Consider the following 14,240-nt stretch of genomic DNA (forward strand, 5'->3'; position numbering starts at 1 on the left):
ATACTCATCAAAGTATTTAATAAAATAGAAATGGAAGTAGTGCTGCCAATCTAATTCCTGGAAACTAGCATTATCTTGATTCCATAACTAGACATGAATTCAAGTACAAAAACAAATAATCAAAAAGTCCAATCATTTTAATGAAGATAGATGCAAAGTTCTTCAAACGAATACTAGCAAAATGAATGCAATAGATCAGTAACAAGATTATACAACATGACCTAGGAAATTTCATCCCACAATAGCAGGATAGTTCAACATAAACAAATAAATGTACAATATCATATAAATAGAAGCAATGACAAAAATCATATGATCACCTGAATAATTCCAAGAAATTTTTGACATAAAATAATATTTTTATGATAAAGTTTAGAAGAAAATAGGCATAGAAGAACTATATCTCAATCTGATAAAAGCCATATATGATAAAACTATTCCAAAAGTTATTAAATGTCATTAAACAGAAAACTTTTCATCTAAAATCAAGAAAAAGAAAAAAGATGCACACTATCTTCATTTTTGTTTAATAGAGTACTGGAAATATTAACCAGGGAAATCCATCAAGAATAAGAAATAAAAAATATGCAATAGATAAAACGATGTAAAATTAATGTTATTCCCATATGCCATGATACTTTAAATAGAAGACTCAAAATATTCCACCAAAAGACTTCTGCAACTAATAAGCAGTTTCAGAAAGGTAGGAGGATAGAAAATAAACCCTCAAAAATCACTAATGTTTCTGTAAACTAATAATGAGTCCACTGAGATAGATATTAATAAAACAATACCATTCACAATAGCACTAAGCAAAAGTAAATACTTAGAAATGAAACAACAAAAGACCCTGGGAAATTATCATAAAAACTATAATAGCATGAAAAAGGAGATTGAAGAACACATCAGAAAAAATAAAGATATTTCCTGTTCTTAGAGGGGCAGAAAAAATATCATCAAAATGATTGTATTCCCAAAGTGGATATATAGATTTATTGTAATGCCAGTTAAAATGCCAACAGAATTTCTCATAGAACTAGAAAAAATATCCTCAAAATCATTAGGAACCAAAAGAATCCCAGAACAACAAAAAAATCCTGAGCAATAAAATCAAAGCAGGAGGCATCACAATCCCAGATTGCAATTTATCTTACAAAGCTTCATTGATGAAAACAGCATAGTACTTGCACAGATGGATGTGGATCAATCAAATAGATATATAGATCAGTGCAATAGGGCAGAGGATGCAGAAACAGTCCCAGTGATACTGAGCTATCTGATCTTTGACATAGTGGTCAGAAAAACACAGAGCACCAAAGAGAGACTCCTCAGCAGTGGTGCTGGGAAAACACTGCACACATGAAAGCTGAATTTTAAGATGAATTTTAAAACATCTTGAGATTATAATGTTTAGTGAAATAATCCAGACATTGAAGCTTAAATATCACATGGCTTCTCTTAGATGAGTAAACCAAACCTTAAAGAGCAGAATCAAAGGGAGATAATGGAAAACCAGGAGATAAGACCCTTTGCAAATGAGAAGAGGATCTAGAGATAGAAGGATTGGGGAGAGAAGGACAAGGATGGGGCAGTAAAAAGGATTGAAATGGAATGTGTGCATGTCCCAACTCTCCAGTAAGAATATATCCACTACATATCACAAAACTGTGCTACTAGGATAAAAAGATAATTTAAAAAAATTAAAAATTTTTCTAAGAGGTTACTTGTTGGACCTCCTTTACAGCAAGCTTGGGGAGACTTTGGGGTGTTTTGGGGGTCACAAATAAATCTATATGCTCCATAGACATCCTACTACAATGGGAAAGAAGAAAGAGGTGGATTAAGAATATTTAAATGATTTTGTGTAAATGAATGTTTGATCAGGTCATAAATCAACTAATTAATCACAAAATAAAAGGAATACTTAAATGGATGAGTGAAAGCAATTTGGGTAATCTGTCTTCTTCATAATTGATAAAGTATTTAAAATAATTTTTTAGTATTTTTAAAAGTCATCCACGATTTTCAACATCTTACATGTATTGCCATCCTACAGTTACTAGTTGATTGAGTTATGGCACTACACTATGGTGCCCCCCCCCCGCCGATGTGAGGCCACAAACTAAGGGTAAATGACTGGTCTCTACTGTAAAAGGTCCTGGGTCAGAGCTCACACTTCAGTGGCATTCACAGCTTTCCCACAAACCTCCATCTTCTGTGCTTGACACAGGAACATTTGACTAAATCCTTTTCATTTTGGGGGGAGGAGAGCAGCTAGTTCTGCTGTGCCTCTTCACAGGTATTCATTCTTACTACCCCAACTCTCCCTTTGCTAAATGCAAGCTTTTTAAAGTCAGACACCTGGTTAGCATCACTGGAACGTGGAAACTGAATGTTGTGTACAATAATCATGGTTCCATTTTACAAAACTGATATTTGACACTGAATCCACCTTATAAAAATATGGTAAAAATTCAAAAAGAAAGAGGAAAGGTGAAATAAGAAGCAAAATGCAGCCACAAAAGAAATGCCGAGCTGAAGCTGTTTTAAGTGTACTACACACTTTTTATTCTGTCTGCGTCAGGGACAAACTAATCCACTTGTGTTTCTTAGAGGATGCAGAGCAGTATATGGAATGCAGTCACCCTTTCCTCGAGATACACCTGTCTCCATGGGAACATGCTAGGCATAACAAGCAGTGACACAATGAGGCCCACGAGCCACTCTGGAGCGGGACACTAGGGCTGGGACAGATTTCCCCACTTCCCTCCTTGTGGTGTCCTAGATCATTTCCAGAGTGACTGCAGGACCGCGGGTCTGGCTCTGGTTCTTGCTTCTTAATGGTATCAGCTCTAAACCCCTGCTGCTTTCATCATGCGAGATGGGGAAAAAACACAGGGAAGGAATTCAGATGAAGGAATTCAGATAAAGTAAATTTAACAAAGGTAAAGAAATGAAATACTAACTCTAAAAATATGCTATTTTAACATTTTCCCTTAAAATTCAGTTTTTATTGAAGTTTTTATTTTTAAGAGCACTTTTACATACAAACACAAAAATAATATATGTATATATGTATATATATACATATGTAATATATGTATATATGTATATATACATATGTAATATATGTATATATATGCAAACACAAGTACATAGACATATATTTACAAATATATACTTATACATATCCATAATGCTCTTGAATTATTCATACTATAAGATTAGATAGTATTCAAATATTATTAAATATTAAATTTACTATGATATGTTAATAATACTTAATAAGTTCAAATATTAAATATCATTCAAATATTATTATTCATAACATAAGAGCATTGTGGGTAGGTAGGATGTATATTTATACATACTTTTAACATGTGGAATATATAATAACAAATAATCCAATTGCACTTTATTTCAGAAATTCAGTATACCTAGATGAATTTCATATACTTTCAATGAGTGCACAATCAACTTGTCTCTACTGTAGGAGTAGCAACATGTTTTATTTTTTTCCAAAAATAAGACATATTTAACAAAAAAGCTTCACAATCATTCAATAAACTAGTACAAAAATATTCAGCCATCAAGGAAACAAACTAAAACAAAATGAGTTACTACTACACTCACTAGAATTACCAAAATAACAAAGCTTTATAATATTTGGACCAAGCGGACTTCATCACATTGGTGGTACAAATGTGAGATTAAACAGCCACCTTAAAAAAACCAATTGATATGTTTCCTCAATGATCCACAAAGAGATGCAAACATATGATTCCCAGAAAAGAAGTTATTTTTTATTTTTATTTTTTTTAGCTAGACTTAGAGGCCCCATTTGACTCAGCTATCCCCCTGCTAGGTATCTTCCCAAAAGATTTAAAAGAATCATACCATAGAGATATATGTGCTCCTATGTTTATAGCACCACAGTGTGTAAGAGCTAAAGCTTGGAAACACCCCATATGCCCATCAACTGGAAAATGAATAAAGAAGATGTGGGGTTTTTTTTGATAAAATGGACTACTACTCAGCCATAAGGAACAAGAAACTAGAGACATTTATAGGTAAATGGATGTATATTGAGGCAATCCTCTTAAGTGAATAAATAGGAAGCATATGTGTAAATACCGAATAGTTTCTCTAGTGTGAGAAACTGAAAGTGTAATTAAGGATTAAAATGATTTAAATTAATAATTGATCATTTGAAATAGGAAGAAAATATTCAAAGGGGTTGGGGTGGCAGGAGGGGAAGGGGAGAGATGAGAGTTACAGGCTGGAATCCAGACAGAATCTATATATAGATTGTGTTTAAAACTACAGGAAGAGATGTAGATAGAGACTAGGCTGGAGGTCATCAGTGGGTTGGGAGGGAAGAGTCACTGAGATCAAAGGAGAGAAGGGTGTATTTCCAGAAGAAGCACATACAACTATGTACAGTACATAGTACTCGATAGTGTGATAAGTGACTGTTACTGTTTTAGGTACTTATCATAACATGCTGTGCTTTTCACCCTTTAGAACATAATCCTAGTTATATAAAATATTTTACTGTAAAATAGTGTGCTGCTATGCCAGTGGTAGCTTCATGTATCTCATGTTTAACTACGTATTTAGATAATATCAAGTGGTCATCACAGATGATTGACGTATACCTTCTCAGTTTGCACTTAGAAGTTGGCACTCTGTGTGGCACTTTGTGATACACATGGATGACATTGCCTAATAACATATTTCTCAGATTATATTTCCATTACATGTCACATGACTCTATTGAAATTTAAATTTAAAAAATTGACCTATATGGACTAGTTAATTAGAATTTTTTTCAGACCACTATTTGTTCAATATTAGTTTTGAAAATCTTTCTAAAACAAATCACTTCATTTGATGTCTTTTAATGCTTGAGATCTTTTTTTAAATTATATGGAAAAATGTTTACTTTTCAATTTTGCTTTGGTTGAGTTGTATTATATTTGAATATTATTAGAGTGTTTTCCCTTGCATTGCTTTTCTTTGAATAATTTTAATTTTTGTATTTGTGTGTGTTTAGTGAATGATAATAAAGTTATACATTTTTAAAAAAGAAAAAAAATGATACAAGCCAGTCCAACCCAGCCCAGCCACTTTGCTTTGTCCTATTTAGATGAGTAGGACAGACTGGGGTCTATCCAACTGGATCCTTGAGAACCCAGAGTCATACCAAAAATATGGGCCAAACCTGTGACTTTTATGGTGGATGGTGGAGCTGAATATTCAGTTGTAACTCAGCTTGTTGCACCTCTGGGACCCTGATGGGTCTAAGTGAGAAGCCTCTGGAATTCTGTCCAGAAAAAAATTCCTGTCTAAGCTGGTCTTGTGAAACTGGGGGACATTTAGTTAAACATGAATTCCTGTACACGCCCGAATGTCCCATTCCTCTCCTGGGACATGACTTTTCTGAGCCAGGGGCCACAATTTCCTTTTCTCCAAACCACCCAGGGACACTCAGGCTTGAACCTGCAGCCTCAGCACTAGATCTAATTTTGATTTTGACTGTACCCCAAGAAAAAAATGGCACTTCCCTCAGGCAGAATTACTGGACAGCCAAAACCTTGAAATTTTAAAGACACCTTTTCCAGAAGTCTGGACTGAAGACAACCCTCCAGCACTCGCCAAAAATCATGCCTCTCTTATAATTGAGCTCTATGCAACAGTGACTCCTATTGCTGTCAAACAATACCCTATGTCCAGGGAAGCCTGTGATGGTATTTAACCATGTACCTCCTGCCTGAGACAGTTCAGAATTCTGACAGACTGCCTATTTTCTTGAAACAGTCCCCTCTGCCCAGTAAAAAAGCCCAGTGGAGATTGCCAGCTGGAGCAAGATCACTGTACCATCAACTCCTTCACCATGACTCCATACTTGGTGGTTCCCAACCCTTACACCCTTCTAGGTTTGCTTCCCCCTGATGTTGCCTTGTTTATCTGTCTGGACATAAAAAAAAAACCTTCTGTCTGTGAGTCACACCTGTCAGACAGCTCATTTTCACCTTTGAATGGGAAGACCCAGAGATTGGCCAAAAAGGCCAACTTACCTGGACCTGCCTTCCACAAAGTTTTAAGAATTCCCTGATGCTCTTTAGAAAACCATCAGCCACTGATCTGGCCAAATTTCCACATGCTGATTTCATTTGCACCTTGCTACAGTACCTAGATGACCTGCTAATTTGCAGTTTGAATAAATCAGACTTCTGGAAAGGGACACAGGCTCTCCATAACCACCCACTGGTCATTGGCCATAAGGTCTCCTATATAAAGGCCCAAATATGTAAGTCTAATGTACTTTACTTAGGTTTCAACATAGAGAAAGACTAAGACACCTAGAGGCAGAAAACAAAAGTAGTGATATGTTCTATCCCCAGACCTGATAATTAGACAATTTAAGAGAGTTCCTGGGGGCTGCAGGTTTCTACCAGATATGAATACCAGGATTTGCTGTAAAGACCAATTCTCTATATGACATGCTAGCAGGAGAAAACTAGAAAAAAAGGATATTAGACTGGAGTCTAGTCCTTCCAAACAAATTCTTCCAAAGTACAAAACAGGCACTATCAATAGCCCCAGCACTGGACATTCCTGATGTAACCAGAGAGGGCTGGGGATTTAGCTTAGTGGGACTATGCCTGTGTCACAAGCCAAAGGTCCTGAGTTTGATTCCCAATACCAAAAAACAACAAACAAACTGATGTAACCAGAGACCCTTTAACCTGTTTGTTAATGAAAATACACATGTAACATCAGAGCTCTTGACCCAAAAGATTGACCCTTGGGAGAGGCCTATCACATATTTGTCTAAGAACTTAGATCCTATAGACAAGGTCTGGCCTCCTGCCTGAGAGCACTGGTGACAACCATCCTCCTGATCAAGCAGGTAACCAAATTAACCCCTGAACATCACAGTTCAGGTGCCACATGCTGATCTGAAAGTACTCAACAGTCAAGGACACCATTGGGTCTCAAATAGCCATGGCACACAATATCAAGGACTGCTTTGTAAAACCCCTGAATCACTTTCCAATTAACCAAACCACCAAACCCAGCTACCTTCTTGCCCACTGAGCTTGGCCCTCCAGACCATGACTACCTCACCAATGAACTTTTCATCAGTGTACCAGACATACAGATGGAACCCTTGACTGATGCTGAGTACACCCTGTTCATAAATGGAGGTAGCGCAGTCAAAGATGAAAAATCTCAGGCTGGGTATGTTGTTGTTACCACAGAAGAGATGCTCATAGCCAGGCCTCTTCCCCAAAACTGATCTGCTCAGTGAGCTGAATTATGGCCCCTGATACAAGCTCTAAATGAGGCAAAAGGAAAAAAGTAAACATTCACACTGACTCAAGGTATGCTTTCACCACTTTTCATGTCCTCAGAATGCTATACAAGGAACGAGAACTTACAGTAGAAGGAAAACAAATTAAAAACAAGGATGAGATCTCTCAACTCTTGACTACAAATTAGAAGCCTAGCTGCTATCATCCTCTGTAGGGGACATCCAAAAATAAAATAATATCACAAAGCAGATGAAGCTTCAAAGCTAGCTGCTAAAAGTTCCACCTGGAAAACAAGTGGTCTAATCAATGATTTAAAAGACAACCTAGAAGCTCTACATGAGATTCCCCCTGACATGGTTCTCATCCTTCAGGGTGGCCCCATCCATTAAAACTTCTGAGGTGCCGTCCCAATGCTCTCAGCTCAGAGGAAGGGGCTTCTGGGCCAGCATTTGTTATTGGTTGATTTCTTGATAGCATCCATTCTTTCTGAGGTGAGGTGGAATCTCAGTGTTGTTTTCATCTGCATCTCTCGAATGAACAGTGACATGGAACATTTTTTCATGTATTTATTTGCTATTTCTATTTCTTTGTCTGAGCAATGTCTGTTTATTTCAGATGCCCATTTTTGGATTGGGTCTTTACATTTGGGAAGTCTGATTTCTTTTAAAGTTATTTACATATTTTAGATAGTAGACCTTTGTCTGAGAAACAGCTGGGAAAAAATTTTCTCCCACAGTGTGGGTAGTCATTTCATTCTGTTGGTGGTTTTTCTTGCTGTGCAGAAGCTTTTTAATGAGAAGATCTCACTTGCTGATTGTTTATGCTAGATCACATGGAACTGAGGTTTTGTTCATGAAGTCTTTTCCTATGACAATGTCTTCAAGAGTTCTATCTAACCTCTCTTCTAGCCAGTTTAGAGTTTCTGTTTTAATGTTTAGAACTTTAATGCATTTCTATTTTAGTTTAGTCCATGGGGAGAGATATAGGTCTACTTTTAATCTTTGGCACATTGTAACCCAATTTTTCCAACACCATTTATTAAAGAGGCTATCTTTCCTCCAGTGAAGGTGTTTGGCTCCTTTGTTGAAAATGACGAGGGTGTGTATGTCTGGAATTGTTTCTGCATCTTCTCATCTTTTCCACTGGCACTTGTATCTATTTCTTTGCCAGTACCATGCTATTTTTATCATCATACCTTCATATCATAGTTTCAAGTTGGGGATTGTGATACACCCTAAGGTTTCTTTTTATTTCCTAGAATTGCTTTTGCTAATCTAGGTCTCTTCTTGTTCCAAATGAATTTTTGGATTGTTTTCTCAAGTTCTGTGAGTTACACTTCTGGGATTTCAATTGGGATTGCATTAAAACTATATAGCAGTTTTGGAAGTATGGCCATTTTCACTATATTTGTTTTTCCTACTGAATAGCAAAGGATGTCTTTCCATTTTCTTATATCGTCTTTGATATCTTTTTTTTCAGAGTGTTGTAGTTCTCAATGTAGAGTTCTTTTGCTTTCTTCATTATATTGATTCCTTGATATTTCATTTTTTGGATGCTATTATGAAAGGGATTGTTTCCCTAATTTTTCTCTCAGTGAGACTGTTATTTCTGTACAAGAAGGCTATGGATTTTGGAGTGTTGAGATTGTACCCAGCTACTCTACTGTATCTGTCAATTAAGTCTAGAAGTCTTTTGGTTGAGTTTTTTTGGTCTTCAATGTAGAGTATCATATCATATCATCAGCAAAAAATGACAGTCTTGGTTACTACCAATGGTAGGTAAAGGTCTGAGGGTCAAGGAACAGAAAGCATTGCCTGAGCTGAGGGCTTCTGCTACTAAGTGGGGCAGAAGGCTCCTGAGGGAGAGCATGGAGATGACCACAGGGGTTGCCCTGCAGTGAGGGGCAATCAAGGGGTGGTTACTGGTGAAGGTCAACAGAGAACTGGGTGTTGGGCAAACTGCACTACATCCTCTTCCTCCCAAATTAATTGAGGAGGTTAGATTTTGCAACAGCGTCAAAGGTCTGCAGTTGGCCACACCTAAACCATGGCTTGCAGCCAGGAGGCAGGTTCACAGACACTGACAGCCCTTGCCATGCCCAGGCAAGTGGTTAAGGAGTCCACAGGGGAAACTGCAGTGGAACTACAAAAGCAGCATGAAGGGAGCTGTGTGGACACTCTGGCTCCATGGTATATCAGCTGTGTGGGGGCTTCTTGTTTGCTTCCCTTGTCTGTTCTATTTTTTAAAAATTTTCTTTTATCTCCTATTGCTTCTTTATTAATATTATTTTAATTTTTAAGTTTTTTCCCCTTTTTTCTGTTTTCTCTCAGCCTGTTTTTTTCCTAACATTCTGTAGTCCTTGATTGTCCTAGTTTTCCTTATCCCCTTCTCTTTTCTCTCTTCTTTCAAATAATATATATATATACATATACATATATATATATGTATATGTATATATATAGTAAGTCCTATATTTATCCTATACCAAATGAGAATTGACCAGTTCTTTAAATTGAATTGGACAACTTGAGGCCACATGGGTAACTCTCAGTGGAAATATGCTTAGAAGATTCAAACAAAACTAACTACAAACCATGTTACAGCCTTCCTCAATCTCTAGTTATACTTTCCCCCTTCTCCATCTCTCCTCAAGGCTCCACAAATATTCTTTAAGCTTCTTCAACTCTAGCCTTTTACTCCACCATAAAAATAACTCCAACGGAGTCTGACCTTCTACTTTGTCTACTGACATATAACCTATCTCCCTCTCTTCTTACTGTCTTACCTCCTTCCTTTTCAGCACCCCCATTTCTTCCCCCATCTCTTCACAGTCCAACCCAACTGCCAATAGTATTATAGCACAATCTGTGAAGGTTAACAATAAAGGAGAAAAATTACCAGAAGAAGTTTTAATGTTCATGAGTGATGTATGATTCGATCCATGGATACTATGATAGCCACAGGAATTCTCTCCCTATTACATGGTACTGGTTCCAACCTAATTAAACTGAATAGGTTAAAGTGGTAGACAATACCTCTTAACAAATAAAATCAAGGTCATCTCACTGGAAAAAGAACCTAAAGAGATCTTCTCCCACCATCAAACTCTTTTCATTGTATTTGACCTCAATGTTCAACACAAAAAAGAGTACATAAAAAAAGGTTAATAAAATGCCTTCAAAGCCTTCCTACTCTCCCAGAGCAGATCCAAGAGGCACTGATGGGGATGAAATCAAACACCAAGTAGCTGAATTATACAAAATTATCAAAGAGGAAGCAAATAAACTTGATGAGATCAAAGGTGATGTAAAAAGAAGCAGATAGTGGAATTAAAAACTGAGCAATATGGTTAAACAAGAATCAAATAAAATGTAGAACAGCTAATCAAAACCACACAAGACATGAGGGACAATTTCACCAAAAAATAGAGTCCACAAAGAGGTGCCAAACAGAAAATCCAAAGATAAAGATGTCTATTGAATATATGGGTAGTATAAATGATCAATGGAGCATGCCAGATCTTGAAAACAAATAGGAAGCACAAGATCATATACTCAGAGATAGCTTAACACAACAACATAGCAAGGAAAATTGATCAAGCAAACACTAGATGATGCAAAAAAAGACTAACCTAAGACTACCTGGAGTTACAGTAATATTAGCAGTCAGCATGCATGGAATAAAAAAAAATGTTTAGAGATCATGGCTGAAAAATTTTTCAAGTATCGGAAAACAATTCATAATGTAGTTAAGTAAGACAAACAGAACACTAAATAATTATAATAAGAGGCAAAGCTCCTCATGACTCATCATAATCAAGATCCTAGAAGGTTAATACAAGGTCAAACTCTTAAAAGCTGTCAGGAAAAGTTAAAAAAAATCATGTATAAAGTTAAACTCATTAGGACTGCAAAAGACTTTTCAGCACAAACTTTGAAGACTAGGAGAGTTTGGTGTGCAGGTTTTAAGCCCCTGAAAACAAAAGCAAAACCTTTCAACCCAGACCAACATATCCTGAAAAATTTTCTTGCGAAATTTATGCAGAGGCCAGGTATGGTGACACATGGCTCTAATCTCAGCACTTGAGAGGCTGAGGCAGGAAGATTGCTGCAACTTGGAGGCCCAGCCTGGACTACATAGTAAATTCAAGGCCAGCTTAACTTAGAGTTAGACCCTTTCTCAAAAAACAAAACAAAGGGCCAGGTATGTACCTCAGTGGTGCCATGCCTGCCTGGAATGCACAAGGTCCTAAGTTAGATCCCAGGTACCCCCCCCAAATGATGTATTTATGATAAAAACCCTACAAAAAATTGGAAGAGATGGTCTCTACCTCAAACTGATAAATGCCATCTATGAAAAACCAACAGCCAGTATCATACTAAATGGTCAAAAACTGAAATCCTTCACACTAAAATCAAGAACAAGACAAGGATGTCCACTATCACCACTCTTGTTTAATATAGTTTTGGAAACATTAGCCATGGAAATTAGACAAGAGAAAGAAAAAAAAAGGAATAAGGAGAGGAAATGAAGAAGTCAAATTGTCATTATTTGCAGATGACATGACACTCTACACAGAAGACCCCAAGAACTCTACCAAAACTCTTCTAGACTTAATAACCAAATTCAGTAAAGTAGCTGGATAAAAGATCAACACACAAAAATCAATAGCTTTCCTCCACGAACAAGAGACTCACTGAGAAAGAAATAGAGCAAATAATTCATTTCACAATAGCATCCAAAAAACCGGAAATACCTAGGAATCAACCCAATGAAAGAAATCAAAGACCTCTTCTCTGAAAACTACAGCACTCTGAAAAGAGAGATTGAAGATGATATCAGAAAATGGACAGACATCCCCTGCTCCTGGGTAGGAAGGATCAATATAGTGAAAATGGCCATACTTCCAGAACTGCTATATAGCTTCAATGCAATTGATGGAGAAATAAGGGCATTCCATAAGAAAGAAGCCCATAAAAATTATATCTGGAAAACCAGCACCCCAGAAATTCTGGAATACAGTACAGAGAAAATACAACCAATAATACCAAATAGTTTCATGTAATGAATACACCGGGCAGGATGAGCAGTTCAACCAAAAGAAAAAAATAAAGTAATTAAAAACAGTAAAATAATGCAATGACACAAATTAGTCAATATCTTTCAGTAATTACTTCAGGGTCCTCAAACCCCCAATCAAAACACACAGATTGACAGACTGGGTGCAAAACCAAAATTGAAAGATTTGTTGCAGAAATATAATCAAAAAGAATTATACACTATAAAACAAATTATGGAAGACACTATTCCATGATCAGGACTATAAGAGAAAGCAGGGTTCACAATCTTATTCGCAAAGTGGACTTCAAGCCAAAAATCATCAGAAGAGGCAAAGAAAGTCACTACATATTAATTTTCACAGGATCTAAGGGAATAAACCTCAAGAGGGTTCCCAAGGCAGCAGCCACCTTCCTCCTCCTCCTGCTGCTCCTCTTCCTCTTCTTCTTCTCCTTCTCATGCTCCTTCTCCTCCTCTTTCCTTTCCCTCCTCCTCTCCCTCTCCCTCTCCCATTGGATTCTTATTAACTTTCCATGGATTCTTATCAGTTGCAACTCTCCATTAAATCCAGGCCCTCTGAAAACAAGTCTTCATTTTCTGACCTAGATGTCCACACTCTCACTGCAGGATCCTCACCTCTCCACACCTGCTTCTCCTGGTAAAACAAGCTGGTGGGAGTCAGGATGTAGCTCCATGGCAGTTGTGCCTTTAGTGCTGGGGAGGCTTAAGGTTCAACACAGCACCAAAACAACAAGAATAAATATGTGAGAGGGTGACATTTGGCTTGAGCCTATGATAAAATTCCTTTGTCTTCTAGCAGATCTCAGAGAGTGGTGAAATAGATTTCCTGACTTACCTAATGAAGCTGGGTTGTTATAGATATTGGGAGACAAAAATAAAAGTCCCAAAATAAAAGAGTGGGGAGACAGGTTTCTTAAACAAAATAATGACTTCAATTCCCCACTCAGAAATGTAGTTTTCAAGAGAAAGAAAGTATTGGCTCTGATAGTATGTATATATGTGGGGGGCCTTGCCCCCCCCCGCGCTGGAATTCTTGAGTGCCTATTACGGACATGCCCGGGCTTGTTGCAGATTTACCCGGCAACAAGGAAGTAGCCCCAGTACACTCCTCTTGCTCCTCCCCTCTCGCCCTACGGTATATATGTTGTAGCAGCTTCCGCAATAAACGAGACTTGATCAGAAACCTGTCTTGTCTCCATCTCTCGTGTCCCCTGTCCCCTCTCATCCTCGCTCCCCCTCTAGGGTCTCCCTTGACTTACCCGCGGGCCGGGACATATATATTTCTAAATATTAGTGGATAAATACTAGTGGAAAAGGCTGTATCCACATAAGCACACACACAATCACACAAGAGAGGACAGACAAAGAACAACAATCCTCCAAGGAAAATATGGAACCTATAGCAAGAATCAAGTGTTACACTAAATGTCACATAAAGGCAGATAAAACAAGACAAAAGAACATAAAACCTAGTCAGTCCATATCTTACATGATGATGGAGACAAGTAGTTTAGTAAAAATTGATGTTTGAACCAATTTTCCAGTGGCTGATAGAATTGTGTTGTACTGTATTTCTGTCATCTTGGTGTCCTCCATGTTGAAGGAAAATGAGACAAAGTAGGGAAATTCAGGGCTGGAAAACCTTGTGTTGCCAGCTTTACCACAGATTCTCCCTAAGTGATTAATACACATGCAGAACTGAGCAGGCTCTGCCTCATAAGGGTTAAGGCAATAGCAGAGTCAGATGTGACAGGGAGGCAGAGGTGGAAGCTCCTCCTGCCCTGGGCTGCTAATTCTTTTAATTCTTTTGGGGAGATACTCAGGGATAGCTGGGCCAAA

Source organism: Heterocephalus glaber, unplaced genomic scaffold, assembly GCF_053883595.1.
Source record: "Heterocephalus glaber isolate CG9 unplaced genomic scaffold, H.glaber_assembly_v1.0 deba00001673, whole genome shotgun sequence".
NCBI classification, from domain to species: domain Eukaryota; kingdom Metazoa; phylum Chordata; class Mammalia; order Rodentia; family Bathyergidae; genus Heterocephalus; species Heterocephalus glaber.